At 43.9% G+C, this 11,459-nt stretch overlaps 1 protein-coding gene across 1 annotated transcript in view; it reads right to left on the reverse strand.

Annotated features, from left to right (window-relative positions):
- LOC141128270 (nicotinamide N-methyltransferase-like) overlaps positions 1 to 10,749 on the reverse strand; it is a gene marked incomplete in the record, with an annotated part of 52,065 nt that extends 41,316 nt beyond the window's left edge. Inside the window, 1 exon segment of the mRNA XM_073615471.1 lies at positions 10,570 to 10,749.
- Between the last annotated feature and the right edge of the window lie 710 nt (positions 10,750 to 11,459).

Genomic DNA, 11,459 nt, shown 5'->3' on the forward strand with positions numbered 1-11,459 from the left:
CATCAAGAGAGTTTAGAGTTCGTTATATTTGTCATCTTCTGGGTCATGAATGTGACTCAAATAAAAAAAGGTACCCCATGTATGAGGAGAGTGGCCCTGTTATAGGTGCCTAGTGTAGCCCAGAAGAACCCACCCTGGGGGTAGTCCCTCTCCAGGGGGGCGGCAACGGGGCAATTGCCCCCTCTAAGAAATTTGTGATTGGCAGGCCAGTCAGCAGATGAGTGAGCGGGCAGGGGGGCAAGTGTGCGGGTTAATGAGTGGGCCGGCCAGTCAGTGGGGGTCGGCAGGTGAGAGGGAGCCAGAGCGGGCAGGTAGACATCGAGTGAAGGGGCGGGCCGGTCGCAGGTGAGCGCAGAGTCTGGCCAGTCAGTGAGCCGGCAGGCGGGGAGCAGAGAGATGACATCATCTCAACGCCCGCTCTGCATCACTGCAGTTCCGCCCTCACTGTACAGCCGAGAGATTACACCATCTCTCTGCTGCCTGCCTTCTCTGACAATCTGCACCTTAGCAGGCCAATGACAATAAGCAACATGTGGCAGGTGACGAGGCAAGTGTATCGCAATGTGTGGCAGGTGACGTGGCAAGGTGTAATCCGCAATGTGTGGCAGGTGACGTGGCAAGTGACAATCCGCAGCTTGTGGCAGGGACGTGGCAAGTGACAAGCTGCATCTGAAGGCAGGTCGACGTGGAAAGTGACACACTCGGGGATCCCACTGATTCTGCATTATGGTGAGTTGAACCATTTCATTTTAGGTTACAATGTAATAATAGAAATAAGGCGTTTCAATCATCTGACATCATAACATCCATGGTGCAGTGATGATGAAAGCACTAACACCAGCCATTGCCCCGATAAATTGCCCGCAAAAAAAAAAAAAAAAGTATTTTCTGGCAGTGTCCCTCCCGAGGCTAGACTCTGGATCTGCCTTGCACCCAACAAATTAATGGGGAACATGAGGAAGGTCTGCCATCAACCACCTACACTACCCCTCTCCTTACAAGTGAGTCAAGTCGAGAATCACTTCACTAATCAGTAAAAGACCAAGAATATGCTTATAACTTCTGTGCTGATGCGCCATACATTACAATCTTCAGCTATAAACCACCACAGAAAAAAGGACAACTGTCTTCTTTAAAGATGTAGATTCCAGTGCAGCTAACCCAAATCATATACAAGGTGAGGCGCGTAAAATCATTAGGTGCTGGCAATTGTAAATTTTTAATTCAACAAATGTATTTTGAAGTCCCTGCAAAATTGTGTAGATCTCATCTCAGTCACATAGTACAATCTGTAAGGATTTGCTTATCCAAGCACAACTGATACGCCTTCATATGTACATAACATTTAGCAAATCATGCGCAATGTCTTTCTGAATTGAACTTTGTATGGGAGCCGTGTGAGGTCTCTTGCACATGGGCAACTAGCGGCTTCAAAGTCCTCTAGCAAAAAATCCATGTCTCTTTCCAGTGCCTGGGGAGCTGCAGATGCCTCGTACTGCTACCCATACAAGTCAATGGCAGCCATACTCATGTAAACTCTAATGGCTTCAGCATCTGTGTTTACACCTACATGAATGTATGGCTTATTTACCCCAAATGCACCACTTCCACATTTGGAGAAATGTGCTGTACACACAAGCTTGGGTAACTGGCAATGCAAAAGCCAGAAGTGTTTTATCCTGTCCATTGATTGTAGCTGGGGGGTCTGAGAGCTGGCAATCATTCTTTAACCCAGGATTAGTACTTGGAACAAGTAGGAAACAAAGTTGAGTATTTTTTACTTTTATCATTACCGATTTATTCTTTTTTACATTTTATTTCAGCTTTATCCATTTCTACATTAATCAATACAAGACTTTAAACCACTGGAGCTTTCCGTTTCTGCACCCATGTGTATCATTGATGACTGCCTGAGCAAATGTGAATGTAAAAGACCAAGCACTGAATTTGTGAGAGGCAAGTCATAATCGCAATGGATCTGTGTCATAGTACTATCAAAGCGAGAGAGACAGATGCATGGAATACTCTGATAGACTGGGCTGTTTATGATCTATCATTAGGTTAATGGTCACACGTGTGGTAAGTGCCATTTCAATAGATCTTATGGTTAGAATGCGGGACATTTCAAATGAGAAGCATTTATGATAAATTTAAGTTTATGAGACTGCTATTACCAAAACATACTTCAACACACTGTATTCAGCAACATATTTTTTTACGGTAAATAATATAAAGGTTTTGCAATCATGTTCTAGTTATAGCCTAACTTCAAGCAAAAATGTAATTTGGACCAGTCACAGAAGAATTCTCTGTTCCCTAGTCACTGGCTGCCTACAGACATGCTCGCATCAATGCCTACACCTGAAGTATTACCCCCACCATGAATCTCTTGTACAGCTAAACCATTTTTACAGCCCTTTTGATGATGTCACAGTTGTAAAAAGAACAAAATGTTTTGTATTTTCTACACAAGTGGTAGTCAACTTTGAAATTATGGAGAGCCTCAAGTGCAGCCCTCAGCATATCCAGAATGCTGCACATTGGCAGTATTTTTTGTGCATTGAAGTGCATTGTATTGAGTTTGGGAACATACAATATAGGTGGATTGTCTATTATCTTTTATACATTTTGCAAAACAAATAAACATATTGAAATTAAAAAACGAATGGATTATAACACACCTTGATGCCCAGAATTTTTGGTCCTGTGGCATTTTTTTCAGTGGATCGCAACTCATGCTGGCAGTAATAGTAACTCTGATGCCAGTGGCTGCAATAGTACCCCCAGCTTTGGTGTTAGCAGAAGCCATAATAATTCTCAGCATTAGTTTCAGTGGCCACAAAAATAACCTTCTTTATTGAGGTCAGTGACCACAGTAAACCCCCCAGCATTGGTGTCAGTGGCAGTATTATTAATAGTGTATGACAGTACAGTACAACGCTCCAGCGCCTTGGTAGTTTATTGAGAACTACAAGCCTACAACCGCAAAGGGTGCCGTGGCTTGTAGTTCATTCACACACAGAGCTGTGTAAATGAATGTCGCTGCTGTGTGGGTGGAGCTGATTTTAAAAAGTGACAGCTAGCATGGGGAGCATGTTACATGTCCCACCCTAAAAAAGGAGAAGAACATGTAACATGTTCCCAAAGGTGAACCTATTCTTTAGCCCACATTCACATCGGGCCGTTTTGACATGTCAAATTGGCGGCTATTTCCGACAACGGCATCACCCAAATCAGTGCAACGCTGCACCGGTTCCCAAAAGTAGTTCCAGGCCAATTTAGAATGCGATTTGACATGTCAAATCGTATGCCAATTCAGCGGCTATTTCTGGCAATGACACCATCCGAACCGATTCCCAAAAGTAGTTCCTGTACTACTTTTGGTGACTTCAAGGGCGATTTCAATATACATGTGTGCATGAACCTGCATAGATGTCTGTCAAATTGCCCCCGAAGTCAGACTGCATTGCCGGATTTCAAACCTGCATCAGTGTGAACCTGGAGTCAACAAACTTTGATGCAGATTCCTACCCAATTCTGCTCCGTACTAAATATGTTTGGATGTTGGATACTGATTCTGAATGAGACTGACTTTTTCATTATTAAAGGATAATTCCACTTTTTTGGGAAAAAAATAGCAACTAAAAATAATTACTTTAATATATACAATTGTTACACAAGCCATGTATTGAATGTTATTAAAAATGACTTTTTCAATCTGTGAGCTGTAATTTTCTGTAATATTCAGTGTGCAATATGGCAACCTGCAGACATTCTGTACACAGGTGGTGTACAGAAAGCCCCTCAGAAATGTAATGTCCTGCTTGTGTAATGGGCCAATTGATTTCCTAGAAGTCTACAATGCATACAGGTCATATTTTAGGTACCCTCTGCAAAAAAAAAAAAAAAAATAATATTTTTGTTGATACTCCCAAAAGGGATAATCATATCTAAAAGGATGTTGACACCACAACTTCATATAGCTTATACAATTGCTACATGACTATATTGTCATCGAATGTGATTAAAAATTACCTTTCCTTTTCAATCTGCAGTGCTGTATTTTCAGTAAAATTCAGTGTAATATGGCAACCTAGGGGTTAATCACTTCTGAAGGGATGTTGACTCTGCAACTTTCCTCATTAGAAGATTGCAATTCATCAGTTGATTGATAATGAAAAAGTTAAATACTATTCAGAATCTGTACTCAATGCAGAAGCAGCGCTTTCTTTCAGTGCAGAAACAGGTAGAAATCTGCAACAACGTTTGTTAAATTCCATGCAATGTACATAGATCACTCAGAGGGGAATATTTTTTCTTAACAAAAGTGGAGTTACTCATTAAGTATATCTTGGTGATTTCAGGAACCTACCAGAAGGTAGAGAGGCAGGAAATGGGACTGATGGTTCAAAGTGCAATAGGAGTCGCCAGATGACACAAGGTTCTCTTGGGTGCAGTGGATTCAAGGGGTGCACAAGATGACACTGGATGCTCAGGGGTCCTTGGATGACACAGGATGTTCAGGGGTCTCTGGATAACCAGAGGCTGGAAGGCTGGCAGAGAGTACAGAGGAGGCTCAAGGGCTCAGGTAAGTACTGTAGCAGGAAGGGCTTCACCGGACGCGCAGCAGTGTGTTGCTCAAACGCCAAACCACTTGTGTTGCTTTTCAATTTAAAGGCCACAGCAATCTGTAATCTCCTTATTGGCACTGATCAGCAGAGCTATCTTCTGATTGGCCATAGCATGGGCCCTCCAGGTGAAACCAGAGAATAGATCCAGAGCTGGATCAGAGAGGAGGAGAGTGTGACAATACCAAAAAAATCAAACCCTTATAGAAAATGTAATCATCAATATTTATGATCTAATTGGCTTTATGATTATGCTGCAAACCTCACCCATATCACACTGACCTTTTATTGTGTCAAGATTTTACAGTGCCCAAAAATTTGCCCAGAAAACTCTGTGCCTAAAAAATAAGAGAGACAGGATTCAAATTTTTTAATCCTTTAACATAAAAAAAAAAAAAAAAAAAAAAAAAAAAAAAGTGCGCCTATAGGGTGAAATAAAAAAAATAGCAGCTAGTACACTATTAGATACAAAAAAATTGTAAAAACACATAAAACAAATTAGCCTGGGTTTACATGTCTGTGTGAGCGGCTCACAGCAGGGGTGCAGTGCGTTCCTCTTTCAGGTCTGAATTTTTGCCTGAATTCAGACCTGAAACAGACCAGAAGACGCACAGAACTCCTGTGCAATTCGCACTGCAGCCGTCGCGGAGCTGTGTGAACCGGCTCCATTGAGAGACAGTCACAATCTCCTAATATGCGAATTGGATGCGGTAAAACGCACATTTAATTCACAATAGTGTGAACCCAGCCTAAAGTGCAGTGCTTGTAAAACAAAATCAAAACCTATATTAATTTCTCACCTCTACATTTTGGTGCAACGACTTAAGGCTACTTTCACACTGAGGCGCTTTACAGGCACTAAAAATAGCGCCTGTGAAGAGTCTCTCCAGTGTGAAAGCCCGAGGGCTTTCACACTGGAGCAATGCATTTGCAGGACAGTAAAAAAAAAATCCTGCTAGCAGCATCTTTGCAGCGCTGTAAGAGTGGTGCATACACCACTCCTAAAGTGCCCCTGCCCATTGAAATCAATTGGGCAGCGGCACTTTGTGTGTGTGGTTTTAACCCTTTTTTGGCCGCTAGCGGGGGTTAAAAGTGCCCCACAAGCGGCCGTATAGCACCGCTAATATGATGGTAAAGTGCCGCTAAAAATAGCGGCGCTTTACCGCCGACGCCTCAGTGTAAAAGTAGCCTAATGCCCTGTACACACGATTGGATTTTCTGACAATAAAACCGTGGATTTTTTTCCAAAGGATGTTGGCTCAAACTTGTCTTGCATACACACGGTCACACAAATGTTGTCGGAAATTCCGAACGTCAAGAACGCGGTAACGTACAACACGTACGACAAGCCGAGAAAAATGAAGTTCAATAGCCAGTGCGACTCTTCTGCTTGTTTCCGAGCATGCGTGGACTTTTGTGCGTCGGAATTGTGTACACACGCTCGCAATTTCTTGTCGGAACATTTGGGAACCTGCTCTTAAACATTTGTTGGCGGAAATTCCGCCAACAAATGCTCTATGGAGCATACACACGGTCAGACTTTCCGACAACAAGCTCACATCCAACATTTGTTGTCGGAAAATCCTATTGTGTGTGTACAAAAGGCTGTCTAATCATTTACACATGTCCAGCAAGGGACATTAATGACATGGGATGATGGTTCATGAATATTCAAATTTCAGATCAAAATGTTCACATTACCACCAAGACAACTTTTTTTTTTTTTTTGGGGGGGGGGGGTTTACCTTTATTTCCTGGCCCATAGCCATAACAGGAAGCAAGAGGAAATCCCTCCAAAATGAGGGAATCCCAGGGTGTCAGCAATGGAAGATTTCCCCTCTATTGTGTACTGATGTCGACCCAACATTTAGGATTTCCTTCTACTTTCAGTAGTAACAGTAAACAGGACAAATAGAAGTTTGATCAGTCTCCATTCCGAAACTAGAAAAAAAAATAAGTTTTGCCTTTCGGTGACACGTCAAAGTTGAACACTTGGATAAGTGAATATTGTCTCAATGCTTCAAGATCATTCAGATTGATAGGAGCGAAGCGCGCCGTGGCAAAAAATGGGCGTGGTTTACGCGACATAGTGGGCATGGCTTAAATGGGCGTGGCTCAAGAGGGTGTGGTTAGAGTCTGAGATGAATGAGGGAGGGAGAGAGGGGGAGAGGGAAATGACGGGACAGCAGCCCCAGATCCTACACAATAAAAATATGTGTATTCTAGAAAGTTTAACAATCAGCAGATAAAGACACTCCAAACACCTGGTGTTAGCACTTCAATCATCCCGGCACCATGGTTGTTATGCTGTCAGGATGATTGAAGTGCATTATTTCTATTATTACATTGTAATATGAAATGAAATCATTCAACTCACCATAATGCTGAATCAGTGGGATCCCTGAGCGTGTCACTAGCCACGTCGCCTGCCACCAGCCGTCCGTCCTTGTGTCAGATGTCCCCGGCGGAGCCCCCCTCACACCAGGAGTCCCCGGCGGAGCCTTGCCTCACAACAGGAGTCCCACAGCTGTGCGCCCCCCCACCTCAGGTGTCCTAAGCTTGGCTAGAACCCCCAGCCCCTTTCCATATCAGACTGGCAGTGGGGCGGGGGAGTAGGCGGGGTGAGGCGAGGCGGAGAGGGGCAGAGGGTGGGCGGCGACGCAGGAGCCCCGTCTAGCCCCCCCAGCCGTCTTCCTGAACTTCAATAAAATGTCTCCGCCGGCAGCGGACCTCCAGCTCGGGACATTTCCCGGGACACCACAAATTCGGGAATGGAGTCCAAGTCCCGGGAAATCCGGGACAGTTGGCAACTATGCATTTTGACCAAAGATGTGTTTTAATTTTGGGATTCAAGATCGCTTAAATCTTGGTGTGCTTTGTGTATTTCTTCTAGATCTGTGCAGTAAAAGAGTGTTACAATTTTATCTCTGTGCAGGAGCTGCCTGTAATACAGACCAGTCACTGCTACTCTCTCTCCTTGGGGTGGTGTGTCTGGTCTCCACCCCTACCACTGCACAGGCTATGTACAGACCAGTGATGATGTCACTGCTAATTTTACATGGTAATATCTGGGTTTGCAAAAGTATTTGGTGCACACAAAGTAGGTTTGTATACTTTGTGGCTTTTATCAAAACATTTTTTGTGCCCAGAGTTCAGCTTTACCAGGGCAATTTTTTAATTAAAAATATTTCAGGTGATGATACATAATGTTTGAACAAATATAATGGGGTTTATTTACTAAAGCTGTAGAGTGCAAAATAAGGCTCAGTTCTGCATAGAAACCAATTAGTTTCTAACCTCAGCCTCCTTCACACAAGCAGATCGGGTCCGCCTGTTTTTCAAGCAGACCCGATGGGACCCTCTACTGTCCTCTTAGGAAGGGCGGGTGTAAATGAAGACGTTTACACCTGCCGATATCCAATCTGCTAAAAACAGATGGAGGTTCCCCTTCCGTCTGGCAGATCGGATTGGTTGGCAGTCAGGTAATAAAACAGTGAAAAAGATCCCCCCCCATGTACCGCAAGCTAGAAGCGGACCTATGTACCTGGTCTCAAAACAACATGTCTTGGCTGGGGAGGGTGAATTTGATTAAAATGATGCTACTCCCAAGATTATTATATCTTTTCCGCTCTCTACCCATCGCCATCCGGAGGGACCATATTAAAGCTTTCCAAAGCAAACTTCTGAAGTTCACTTGGGGCAAGGCGGGCTATAGAATCCCCCAAAGAGCCCTATACATACATAGGAAAAAAGGAGGCCTGGGACTGCCCCACCTCTACAAATATTATCAGGCTGCCAGATTAGCCCAATAGTCAGTAGTTTACTCCTAGGTTTGAGAAACCCAATTGAGTTCAGATAGAAAAACATGCAGTCCCTAACTTCACTTTAGACTTCTTGCTTTGGAGCCCCCACCGAAAAACAGACCCCCAATACTCGCACCTACTCTGTCCCACTCCTTTGCTCTCTGGGACTCCCTACGCTCATCGCAGACTCTAGTCTCAGCCTATAAACCCCTGACTCATCTATATAATAACCTAGACTTCCCCCCAGAAAAAGTGTCTTGGCCTTTAAGTGGTGGGTGGACTCTATAGGATAGGCCATTTCTTCACTGCTGTAGGCCCCTTCACCCTAAAGCACTGTATCAAAAAGCTTGACCTTCCCAACTCTTAACAATTTTCTTCAATCTCTATGTAAAGATAAACTTCTTCTCCAAAATTTACTGACTATGAATTGTGGCCATAGATCAGAAGGGGGGATCTCGGTAATCTACTTGTCGCTTACTTCTACTGCCTCAAAGGCGTCCTTCATGGAGGCCTGGGAATCCGATCTCCAATTCCAATGGAACCTGGAGAGCTGGCAGAGGGCCTGTTTCAAATCGTTCAAAGGTATCCTTAACACCACCCTGATAGAAGCCAGCCTGAAAGTGATCTCCACATGGTACTACACTCCTTCCAGACTGGCTTCTATTTTCCCCGCAGCGGATCCTCTGTGTTTCAGGGGCTGTCAACTCACAGGCACGATGTCTCACATTTGGTGGGAATGCCCCAGAATACGTTCTTTTTGGAAAAAAATATTCAACATAATAGACAAGCTGGTGGAGACTCGGGTTCCCAGGACTCCTATGGTGGCCCTCCTAAATGCCTCGATCCCACGGATCTCCAAATCTTCTAGTAAACTGGTACAGTTTCTGCTACTAGGGGCTAAACTCACAATTGCCAGGGCCTGGAAACAGCCAGGAATTTCTCTCCTAGCGGCAAAAGGGAAAATATCCTGGTTAATGTCCCAGGAAAAGCTATTCAGTATTGTGCAGGATACAGCCAAAAAATTTGAGACTACCTGGGAACCGTGGACTCGACTGGTGGGCATACCCATTGGCCCCTCTAATAGGTCAATATAAAACGCTCTCAGAATGATTAGTGATGCTCCTCCCCTTTCCCTCCTCTCCCCCCCCTTTCTTTCCTTTCCTTTTCCTTGGTCCACTCTGGACCTTGGTTTTAATTATACTTACTCAGCGTCTTTGTTAGCCTAGACGTGAATTTGAACAGTTAAAGCGCTGAGATATAGGTAAAGAGTTGATAACCCTCCTGATTTTTTTTTTTTTTTTTTTTTAGCTCTCTGATCTATATGCCCTGACTAGGGATGAGCTTCAAGTTCGAGTCGAACCCATGTTCGACCGCTCGTTGAATTTCGAACGTTATGGGCCGTTCCCGCCAAATTTGAGTGGCGCGTCACGGCATAGCATGAATCTATCCATGGCCGCCGCTGCCACCCCCTATTCAGGCGCTCGGCCCCTTTTCAGGTGCCGGGCACCTGAATTACAGCGGTGGGGGTTGTTTTTGAAACACCCATTTAGAGCCATAGCCTCCACTAGGCTTCAAAAAAGGTGACCGGCAAGCGCCAAGGAGTGTTAGAACAGTGAATGAATATTCGCTTTCCTAACACTGAACCGCCTCTCTGCCAATCAGATGCTCACGTCTGTTACCCGTCACCTGATTGGCTGAAATGACAGGCGCTGTGATTGGACACCTATCAGACGGCGAGCGGGCGGGTCACAGTGGCAGCATTTGATGTTTTGGGTTTTTTTTTTCAGAATTTCTCAGTTTGTTTGCACTCCCCAAATTTTGAGCACCAGCCCCCACTGACTACAAGTGCACTTGCAAGTGCAGTCGCTTTAGATCTGAGGGGGAAGGTCTTGTTACCTGATTTTATTTAAGATTTAATATTTCAAAGATATGATGTGGGTTAAATGAGAGTTATTTGACCAAGAGTGAAAGCTTTAAACACAACAACAACATTTATTGGTGAGTAGTTTACCTATTACACAGCCATCTATCTATAGTCTACACCCAGGAAGAAAATATTAGGTTAAAATAAAAGAATACAGAGTATATTCCTCAATAGATCGAAATACAAACAGCAAACAAACGACAAGCAGGTATACCTTAAGTGCTGGGAGCTGACCTGATATTTACCAGTAGTGATGTGGGTGGGCCCACGTCAGACTCAAAACTCCTTTTCTTCCCTGTGGGTACCTTACACTAATATAGGCCCATCTCTCATTGACTTGAACAGAGGCCCCCTGATTGGTGGAACAATGTTACCCCTCTCCTCCCTCCGGCATATCTCCTCCAAGATTGGACAATTTCCCCTTCATTTAGCATAGCTCAGCCCCTCACTAGCACCTCCTCTCTTGGGGCGATAATTAGTTAATTAAAGAGAAGGTCATCACCTTCTCTTGAATGTGGCACTTAACTATGCATGGTCATAGCCGTGGGGAAATTGTCCATTCATGAACAGATCAAAGAAATATTTTCAGCATATCAAACACCCTCTGAAGTGGAAAAAATGTTGGTTAACACGGGGGACTACAAGGCCTTTATCTAGCTAATGAGTCCACTACAGTATTTAACTCAGATGGTATCTCTTCCTTGCATCTGAATTTAAAACGCGTAAATAGAGCATTCTCCCATAACACACACCTAACATTCCTGCAGATCAAAAGGACCTGTTGAATGAATTAGGTTCTCAAGCTAAAGCCTGTCATATGTGTACAGCTAGCTAGGTTAACCCCTTACCAACAACACTATTTCATACACACTAATCCTTGTTTCTTATTCTATCCAAACACACACTCCCAGTTGCTAATGGAGATTACTCCTTAAATCCTCATAAGGCAACAGTCTGAAATGAGGGCAAGCTCTGCTGATTTTATCATCCAATCATGTACAAGCAAAAATGCTGATTTTTATTTTCCTTGCATGTCCCCCTCAGATCTACAGTGACTGCACTTCTAAGTGCACTTGCAGTGCACTTGTAGTGCAAAGTGGATTT

Source organism: Aquarana catesbeiana, linkage group LG02, assembly GCF_042186555.1.
Source record: "Aquarana catesbeiana isolate 2022-GZ linkage group LG02, ASM4218655v1, whole genome shotgun sequence".
In the NCBI taxonomy this organism is placed as follows: domain Eukaryota; kingdom Metazoa; phylum Chordata; class Amphibia; order Anura; family Ranidae; genus Aquarana; species Aquarana catesbeiana.